Below are 11,087 nucleotides of genomic sequence, written 5' to 3'. Positions count from 1 at the left end.
CACCAAAATTACTATGAATCCGAAGGGGAAAACATAAACCAGGAGAACTGCGGGCTCTCCTGGCTTCTATGAATTTAAGGTCAGCATAGACCTGATCAAGCTAATTGATGAGTCGAATTCACACCCCATTCTAAAATGAGTGATGAATCCGTTCTTTGGCAAGTGCACCAAATATCGTCAAGTAATAACCCACTAGGAGTGGGGTCGAATCCCACAGAGATTAACGGATTAAAGCAAACAATAGTTAATTGATTATCCTAGTTAGACTATTCACATTGGAGTGTGATATTCAAATAGGAAATGTAAATTGCATAAAAGTAAAGGAAAGCAATAAAGTGCAAGAAAGTAAATGGCAAGGAAAATAAAGTACAAGAAAGTAAAGTGCTAGAAATGTAAAGTGCAGAAAATGTAAATAACCATAAAGTAAATAAAAAAAAGAAAGATAAAATAAGCATTGTGATCAATAGATATTGCATTCTGCGGATTAATTGATTTCATCTCATCTTCAATCATGCAACTCATTGACCTCTTGGCAATCATGATTGATTGAGCCCCAATCCCTTGGTGACTCAATCTCTCAAATCTTGATCAATAGCCAATTCCTTGGTCTAATTGCTCATGAGAAGAGATGAAGAATGGTCCCTGATTATACCACACATCATCATAGGTCCAAGTAGAGGGAGGATTATATGTCACCATATCCAAACACCAAAACCCAAATCCTACTCAAGTGTGAGAAAGAATTTCAAGCATGGTTTTATGTTTCCTCTTCCAAGGTTCCCATAAAACCCAATTATATTCAATCTCTTTTCCAAGATAATTGAATGCTAGAATGAAGAATGAAATTCTTTCTAGTAAATCAAAGAGAGATGAAGAGGAGAAGAAGAATAAAAACAATCAATCCATTGAAAAACAATAGAGCTCTCTTTCCCAATGAAAAGACTTAGTAATTCATAACTAAATTATTTACAAAGTAAGAAAGAAAAGAGAAGAAATTGATAGTGAATAGAGAGGGTCCAAAGACTTCCCCCAATCCAGCCATGAGTAATTCTATGAAACTAAGGCCTTTTTATAGGCTCTCCTAAATTACAAACTTAAATGAAATTGAAAGCAAATTACAATGAAATGAAAATAAACTATTCTAGATTCTTCTTGTGGTCTTGATTGATGGATAAGTATGGCTTGAATGAGAGTTGGAGTGGGCATGATTGAAGGTTGGGGGCTGTAGGAAGAAGTTGGCATGTGGTTTCAAGTGCCACTCCCACTTGATTTTGCCCTTTGGAGTATGACCCACTTTGCAACGCTGAATTGATAGAGTTGTTTGGGCCTCAAATTGAATATCCACTATAAAGTATTATATATTGTTAGAAAGTCCTGGATGTCAACGCCTTTAAAATCAACTCATTTGGACCTCTGTAGCTCAAGTTATGCCCATTTGAAGGTGAATAGGTCAGTCTATCAGGTAGCCCGGCGTGCCATGCCCCATATGTTGTGAAGCTGGCGTGCCACGCCCAAAATTGGTGTGCCACGCCTTAATGATGCAGCAAAATCTCCTCTCTGGCCATTTGAATTGCCGTGCCATGCCCAGAATTCCAAGTGGCATGCCCATTATGAAAACAGAGCTGGCGTGCCACGCCTTCGATATCAAGTAGCACGCCCTGGTTTTGCAATGCTAATATATATCGTTGGAAAGCTCTTGATGTCATATTTGCAACGCCACCAAGATCACATCATTTGGACCTCTACAACTCAAGTTATGTTCCTTTGAAGATGAAGAGGTCAGGCTGGTAACTCTATAGTGACGTATTTTTCTCCATGTGTTTTCGGGGTCAATATCTTCCTCCATCCAGTGTCAATTATAAAGTGTTATATATGGTTGGAAAGCCCTAGATGTCTACTTTATAATAGCACTAACATCATCTCATTTGGAGTTGTGTAGCGCAAGATATCTTCATTTGAATGAGAGGAGGTCAGGCTGGCATATGCCCCGGCGTGCCACGCCTACAGTGGGGCTCAAAATCACTCCTCTGGAACTTAAGCCTGGTGTGCCACACCCAAAACACTAAGTGGCACGCCCTCTTTGACATCTTGGCTTCATAAACTTGGCGTACTACGCCCATAGCACCAAGTGGCACGTCCATGTAAAATTCTTCAACCTTCTTTGCTGGAATGTTGGCTTGGCGTGCCACGCCCATAGCTTCAAGTGGCACGCCCATTGTTGAAAGTTGTTTCAAAAGCTTAGCGTGCCACGCCCAGAGCTTCAAGTGGCACGTCCAGCTTCACACGCCCATCCTTATTTGTTGTTTTCCTTCCCCTTTTGTTGCTCTTATCACCTGAAATTCAGCACAACCTATTTCAAAGCAATGTACCATAATATATATCATTTGGTTCATGAAATTGCATTGATAAATGAGATTATGCTCTTTTTATGATCCTTTTTTATAAGAAAAAGGGTACATGATGCGCAGTCATCACAACACCAAACTTAAACTTTGTTTGTCCTCAAGCAAATAAAGAATCATGCAATAGATTTTGACAAACCAAGGTGAGAAGAGTAGCAATTTTTATGTTCATAGTTGGCTAGTTTCTTATGCATGCTACAATCACAAAAGAGATTCAAATGATTGATGCTTCTATCTAGCTCATTTAATGAAATCTTTTTCTTTATGTTCCTTCCTTGAAACAAGCCTTTCATTCTTTTCTTAGCTTAACTTTTTGGGTGCTTTGCACCATGTGTTGAAAGCTATGATTCTAAATGCTTTGTTTTCAAGTATTACCACTTGATACATAAGCACCACAAGCATTTAATTGGAGGACTCTTTTAAGCTCATTTATTTCTTTTCTTTACTCTCTAATCATTTATGCTCAGAGCCTTGAGCTTTGAGGGAGTGCTTTTGCACTTGAGCCTAACCTTGACTCTAAGTGTTTTGTTTTCAAACTTTTTTCTTGATATATAAACACCACAAGTACTTAACAAATGAATTGTCATTGGTACTCAGAGCCTTCAGCTTTCTCATTCTTTCCCTTTTTCTTTTTCTTGCCTTATTTGCATTTGCTTCTTCAAGGTTTTCATGATTTCAAAGACTTCATAAAATATCCTAGATGAAAACTTCAATCAAACAAATTCAAATGTAATTGAAGAACAATAATCATGCTAGCCTTCCAATACTTATATGCCCATGCTAAGTTCTTCTTTAATGACCTTGTTTGTTAATGATCATGAAACTAAATTGCTTTTGACTCACAAAACTCAAGATGGTAGTCATAATGTCATAGCACATGTTACAATTCAACAATCAAGCTATGCTTATTCACAACACACATGTATACAAAGGAAATAGAAGACAATCATGCAATTTAAATGTACTGAAAACAAATAAGAGGAAAAAAAACTTTACCACCTTGTAGTTCATCTTCATTGTTGTTGTCACTTTCCTCCTATTTTTCCCTTCCCACACCAAACTTAGAATGATTGCTTGTCCTCAACTAACAAATAAAACAGTGGTGACGGGGTTTATGATGGGTCATGAATGTCTTAAACAATAGAGTGTTAGTAGTACATGTGTTTCAAGCAAAAGTAAGAATCACAAGGGCACAAAAAAGAAACGGAGGCAATATGATTGCATTAATAAGTGGTGTGCATGGTACATAGCATGAAGGATAAGTGGCAACACCAAACTTAGTGTGACACTTTCATTTTAGCATGATGCAAGTACCCAGTGAAGATTGAAGATCAAATTTGTTGCATGGCAACACCAAACTTAGAATGCAATCATATGTCAAATTATTGAAAATAAATAAAGCAAAGAATGAAAATGTTACCTATGGTTGGGTTGCCTCCCAACAAGCGCTCTTTTAGTGTCATTAGCTTGACATGTTGTTCTCAACTTTCTTCCTCTTCTTCCATTTTGTTAAGAGGAAGGACCTCAAGGGGAAAGAAGAGTAAGTTGAGGTCCCCTGTGTTGGCCTCTTCCCAACAAGCTCTCTTTTGTTGTTAGCTTGATTTGCTTTGCTTGTTAGGGCAGGGGTTGGATTGTTTGCAGTTGACCTTTTCTTCTTTATGAATGTTGTCTTTTGTATCTTGGTCACAATCCTCATTCCAATGTTTTGGTTGATTGCCTTCACTTCTTTCTTTTTAGAACTTGGGTGTTGTGAGATGGTTTGAGTATCTTCTTTATCAAGAACATCTTGGAATGGTGGCTCACTTGGTACAAGGATCTCTTTATTTTTCTCTACCAATTCCTCATTTTCACCCTCATTAAGCACTTCTCCACTCCTTAGACTGATGGCATGATATCTTGGTCACAATCCTTATTCCAATGTTTTGGTTGATTGCCTTCACTTCTTTCTTTTTAGAACTTGGGTGTTGTGAGATGGTTGGAGTATCTTCTTTATCAAGAACATCTTGGAATGGTGGCTCACTTGGTAGAAGGATCTCTTCCTTTTGCTCTACCAATTCCTCATTTTCACCCTCATTAAGCACTTCTCCACTCCTTAGACTGATGGCATGATATTCTTCCCCTGGCCAAGGGAAGACATTGGTTAGTTCATCAACAAAATATTGTGCCAATTGTCTCACTTGCTCTTCTTGATTTCTCTTTGAGATTTCAATATCTTCAATCACCTCTCTTATATTTTGCCTTAAAAACTTACTAAGTTGGGCAATGAAGAGATATCTCTTGGAGAGTTCTTCTATTGAAAATTCTAGAAGATTTTGTGGAAGTACATAGGTTGGACAATTATGGGATGATAGTCCTTGATGAATGGGGTATGCAGCATTAAAATCCCAGCCAAAATTTTGAAAGTTATCATAACAATATGAACTATTTTGTGGCTCTGGAAGGTATTCCATTTCATTTGATTGCTCATACTCTATCATTCTTTGGTGATATTCCCAGCCACCATTAGGAAAATGACTAGAATCATTTTGTGGTGGTGGGCAATATCCCATAGAAGGGGGCAAAGAGGGCGTCTAATGCCCAAAAGGGGCTGGGCCTGGTGTTAAATGCCAGGTAGGGACCAGCCTGGGCGTTGAATGCCCAGAAGGGGAGGGTTAAGCATATGCGATTCCAAAGAAAACATGTTCATTCCTTGGGTCGAGCTGTACGACCCGGGCTGATTAAAGACAAGTCGACCGACCTCTACAGGTCTGGAATTCCCGAGCTCTTCTCAAAGAGCTCAGCCAAATCGCTACAGGAAGCCCAAGCAGGCCCAAATAAAGGGACATAGCCCAATCTAAAGGCAACTAAAGCCTAGGAAGATAAGGGTGGTTCCCCTTAAAGATAAGATGACTTTACTCAGAAGATAAGATAAGATAACTAACTTATCTTATCTAGAAAGGTCAGCCTACACTACTATAAATACACTGGAGCACCCAGGTATAACTCATACTCGGATTCTACTAAAAATCTGCTTAAAACCCAAACTAACTTAAGCATCGGAGTCTCTTGTAGGTACCACCATCCTCCGGTGACCAAGGATCAGCAGCATCTCCAACTCCACCAGGTCCAACAAGTCGGACACGACAGCTCTGGCCACCACTGTAGATCTCATCTGAGATCGACCTACAGTTTCAGGTAACCCTTGGAACATTGGCGCCGTTGTCGGGGACCCTGGAAGTCATCCCATCATCATGGCGAACAACATTGACATCGATTACAACTTTGATTTGGAAAACAGGACGCCACACAAGAACGCGGACACCACACCCAAAGACACACCTCAGCAAAATGGAGAAAAGCATTCTCCAAATTTAGAAATTTTAGAAGCCCTCTGAGAACAACAAAATTGGCTTAAGCAGCTCGAACAAAAGGCTGAACATCAGCGGGAAGATGAAAGAGACCTCCGAAGAGAAACTAGGCGACGCTGAGATTTGGAGGACAAGCTCCTAAAACTCGAAGCCGACCTAAAAACCAAAACCATTCAACCCGGTCACGAGGACAACTCCCCCAAAGATCAAGATCCCTTCACCAAAGAAATCATGAAAGCTAAAGTTCCAAAGGATTTTAAAGTGCCCGACATGACCCCATACGATGGTACCTCTGATCCAAGCCATTATCTTAGCAATTTCAGAAGCAGAATATATCTCACCGATGCCTCGGACGCTATTCGTTGCAAAGCCTTCCCAACAACCCTAACAAAAACAGCTATTAAGTGGTTCGACAGTCTGCCTCCCAGGTCCATCACAAGTTTTGATGACTTAGCCAAGAAGTTTCTTGCCAGATTTTCCATTCAGAAGGACAAAACCAAACATGCCCCAAGCCTATTAGGAATCAAACAAGGAGATCAGGAGAGTCTTCGATCTTACATGGAAAAATTCAACAAAGTATGCCTGGACATACAAAGCCTACCAACAGAAGCAGCCATTATGGGTCTCATCAGTAGCCTGCGGGAAGGACCCTTTAGTCATTCTATATCAAAGAAACACCCAACATCTTTAAATGAAGTGCAAGAACGAGCAGAGAAGTATATCAACATGGAAGAAAATTCTCGGTTAGGAGAGACCTCAAAATTCGGATTCTCCTACTCCTCCCAGGATAAAGATAAAGAGTCCAAGAAAAAAGAAGATCAACATGGAGAGAAGCCTAAAAAATACCACAATTACACACCTCTTCGGGTATCTCTTGTGGATGTTTTCCGAGAAGTATGCCATACTGAGAAGATTCCACCACCTCGTCCTATCAAAGGCAAAAAAGGAGGGGAAAATCAGATAGAATACTGTGAATACCACCGGATCTATGGACATCCTACAAACGAGTGCTTCGACTTAAAGAATTTCATAGAAAAATTGGTAAGAGAGGGGCGACTTGATCGATACTTAGCCAACAAAATGGATGAACCTAGAAAAAGAAGAAGGGATGAAGAGGTCGGTCGAGTTGAACGACCACCCCGCACTCTGGAGAGGCACGTTCACATGATAAATGAAGGATTCGTAGGAGGAGGGATCTCCAAATCATCTCGCAAAAAGAACCTTAAAGAAGTATATCATGTTGGAGGAGAAGAAGGATCACCCGACCTCCCTACTATTACTTTTACCAAGGAAGACGCGGCAGGTATCATCCCGGGACATGATGATCCCATGGTCATTACTATCATATTGGCCAATGCCAATCTCCACCGCACATTGGTGGACCAAGGAAGCTCGGCAGATATCTTGTTTAAATCCGCCTTCGACAAACTCGGCCTACAAGAAAGAGCTCAGAGCATATCCGAACAGCTTGTTCGGACTAGGAGGCACTCCAATCCAACCACTTGGATATATCTCACTACACACAACCTTTAGAAAGGGAACCCGATTAAGGACACTCAACATAGACTACATCGTAGTCGACGTGAGCTCAGCCTACAATGCCCTGATAGGTCGGACAACACTAAATCAGCTTGCCGCAGTAGTTTCAACTCCACATTTATGCATGAAGTTCCCAACTCTAGAAGGGATCGCCACAATAAAAGGAGACTAAAAAATTACACGACTAGTGCACGGAATTGTGATCACACTTTTCACAACTCCGGTACAACTAACCAGCAAGTGCACTGGGTCGTCCAAGTAATAAAACCTTACGCGAGTAAGGGTCGATCCTACGAAGATTGCCGGCTTGAAGCAAGCTATGGTCATCCTGTAAATATTAGTCAGGCGGATTCAATTGGTTATGAGTTTTGATAATTTAAAGATAAATAAAACGTAAGTTAAAATAAAGATACTTATGTAATTCATTGGTGGGAATTTCAGATAAGCGTTTGGAGATGCTTTGTTGCTTCTAAACCTCTGCTTTCCTATTGTCTTCATCCAATCATGCATGCTCCCTTCCATGGCAAGCTGTATGTTGGTGGATCACCGTTGTCAATGGCTACCATCCGTCCTTTCAGTGAAAATGGTCCAGGCATGGCTTCTGTACGGCTGATCATCTGTCAGATCTCTCGTCTCGGATGAAAAATACCAGGCACTGCTACCTACTACAACAAATAAGGGTTTTCGCAACGGTCGAAAATCGTTGCCATAGATCAAAAAACCGTTGCTAAAACTTTAGGCAATGCTTTGGAAACGGTTTTTAACCTGTGGTATATGGGCCGTTACCAATGCTCATAGGCAACGGTTTTTTACCTAAGGCAACGGCAACCAAAAAAACCGTTGCGATAATTACTAGCATAGACAACGGTTTTGATATCAATTTTTAAAGAACGGTTTAGAACCGTTACTGGATAGGCAACGGTTTAGAACTGTTCTCTTGCATGATGTAACGGTTTAAAATCATAACTGGATAAACAACGGTTTTAAACTGTTGTAATTTTGTTATTCACAAAGACAACGGTTTAAAAGCGTTGTCTTTGGTGTTATTTTTTTTGCAACGATTTTAAAACCATTTCCATTTTGTAACTACCTTAAACCACGGTTTTAACACCATTATCTTTGGCAACTTTTGACAACGGTATTTTCTAATTATATATTTCTTTATTTACAATAGTTTTCTCATATTGCCTTGAAATTAATATTCCAACTAAGTTTTGGTGTCAATAAATTGATATTCCAACTATTTGAATCAAATCACTAAAGAAAACTAATTGAACATTTGATTTATAACGTATTCTATAAGATTCATACATATTTGTGACCTATAAAAAAAGATTTTAGAAGTCAAATAAACTAAAATACTTTAAAATCACATAATAAAGTCTAAGTCATAACAATATCTATTCATAAACAAAAGAGATTTGAGCTTCTTTGCATCCTCAATGCTTTCACCACAGCTTCCACTACAGCAACAACCCAACCACTCAATGAACCTGCACAACACAATCCAGGGGAAAAAAAGAAAAAAAAAGTATAATCAGAGAATTATAGATACCTCAAAAGACTAAACTTAAATGCACAAAATGAATGACAAATATACAAACAAGAGCAGAACCACAAGCTAGTAGGGTCATCCCCATATTTCCAAACAACCACAAAGTCCCAGGCTTTGGCTTCAACATAGGGCCTAAGCCACTCTAAAACTGCAGAATCACTCATTGTTTCTTTTTTCCTATGAATATAATGCAGCCTTTGTATCACTTATTATTATATATATAGTAAGCTGATACAAGTTTTAACAGTTTCACAATTTCACAAGTACATGGTGTGCACAACAATTTTCCAGACCAAATAATTGGGTGGCACAAGTGTATCATTCTATTCAATACAAATATATAACAGAATGTGTTTCTTTCAACATGCTCTACTCGAAACCTGCCACAAATTCTTTCATTAAAAAATCCAATAATAAGTAAATTATACTGTTAATGCACTCAGATCATGTAATATGAAAGATCTAAAACAAATTATTACCAACCTCTGCTCCAAGTAAATAAATAAACAAAAAAATACAAGTCATGTATAATCCATCATTTATTCCTCAAAATTATATAATCCGATATAAGTCGAGCAATCATTCCAAATGACTTTAAACACACATCCCCTAGGTATTTCAAACTGCAGAAGCTACCAAGCACATGACATTTGCTTTTCTAAGAATACATTATTGCATGCAGAATAACACAAAACAGGCAAAACAAAGAGGATTTTATATACCTGTAAATGGTAAGTGTAGGCAAGACCAGCATAGGTGCTCAAACTTTTGGTTGATAACACAAGTGCTTTCTCATAATATGAAATTGCTTCACGGTACATCCTAATCGAATTTAGACAATGCAGGATTAGGACTACAACACTATCACAATGGTAGTAACTATTTCTCATTACAAATAAGAAATAACAAACAACAGGATCAGCTTGATGGAAGGATATTTCATCCTTCACTCAAACTTCGAAACTACAAGTTGAGGAAATTGAGAAAAATAGAGTTTTCGGACAGGAAATTATGGGATACCAAAAGCAACTACCAAAATGATAAATTCGCTTCCATATAATAAACTTTCTTTTGGCTAACAATTCTAAAACGGGACAACAAGAATTCATGTGAAATGACTAGACATTTATCAACTTACTTCAATTTTCTGTATGCATGAGCAAGGTTGACTACAGTTGGCTCCTACATTTCACTTAAAGAGTTTGGTATGAGGACTAATGTTTTTTTCAAACCACCACACTGCTTTCTTATACCTGAATCAGAAGACACAATTATTCATGCATACAGTAAATTAGAAATTATTAAAAAAAATCAGAATGCAAACACTAAAGAGTGAACATTAAATAATAGCACAGAAGTGAATCAAAACCAAAAACAGAATAGTAATAAATTACTGAATCAATAACAAATTAAATACAAAAAATAGCAGCAGCTATCAGAACAGAAACCAGTGACAGGCAGTGACCAAAATACCAAATCAATATTCAAATCAAAACAGAAACCAAATCAATTAAACTCACAGAACAAGAGACACTTGAGTTACCTAAACAGAGGTTGAGCCACAATGAAGAGGCAGAGAACCAGTGACAGGGCAAGATTCAGAAGCAGCGACGTCCAGAGGGACAACGGCATGACAACAGAAGTAGCAAAGCAGAAGCAGAAGCTTCGATGGCGGCAGCTCACGGAGACAGGGACGCTCCTCAGCGACGGCGACGACGGTGCTGGCACGGACTCCACGAACGGCGACGACGAGGGTTCCCTCCCTCCTCGCGTTCGGCCTCTCTCTCTTCCCTCATGAACTCTGCGCGCCTCTGTCTTTCTTCCCTTCGTGACCGGCGGCTCGGTGGCAACACGGCGGTGGCGATGGGCTGAACGGTGACGACATGACGGCGGCTCCCTCTCTTCCTCTCTTCCTCATCTCTGCAACGACCACGGCGCGGAGAGGGGAGAAGCAGCAACAACCCACGCGGCGAGGACAGCGGAGACGCAGCAACGACGCACCACGAACTGCTTCCTTCTTCGGCGCACCACAAACTGCGTGAAGCTGATTTTCTGCGACGATGATGGCGAGGCTCTGATGATGAGTGGTGGGTTATGGTGGGTTAGGGACTTAGGGCTAGTAAAGGAGGAAAAACACTAGAGCTCTGTATTTTGTTTTATAAGGAGTTTCTCAAAAATTTGTTCAAGCGTAGAAAAAATGTTAAATTTTAGAGCGAGAATGAAATAAAAAAAAATATTTGTTAT

General features: G+C 39.5%; 1 long non-coding RNA gene across 1 annotated transcript; it reads right to left on the bottom strand.

Annotated features, from left to right (window-relative positions):
* LOC110270242 lies at nucleotides 8,543–10,761 on the bottom strand. Its single transcript, XR_002359565.1, has 2 exons — nucleotides 10,387–10,761; nucleotides 8,543–8,781 (listed from the first exon to the last, which is right to left on the bottom strand). It is a non-coding gene; the product is annotated as an uncharacterized LOC110270242 (long non-coding RNA).

The sequence above is a fragment of the Arachis ipaensis genome, chromosome B01, assembly GCF_000816755.2.
Source record: "Arachis ipaensis cultivar K30076 chromosome B01, Araip1.1, whole genome shotgun sequence".
Taxonomy (NCBI): Eukaryota; Viridiplantae; Streptophyta; class Magnoliopsida; order Fabales; family Fabaceae; genus Arachis; species Arachis ipaensis.
This window is presented reverse-complemented; position numbering and strand designations above follow the sequence as displayed.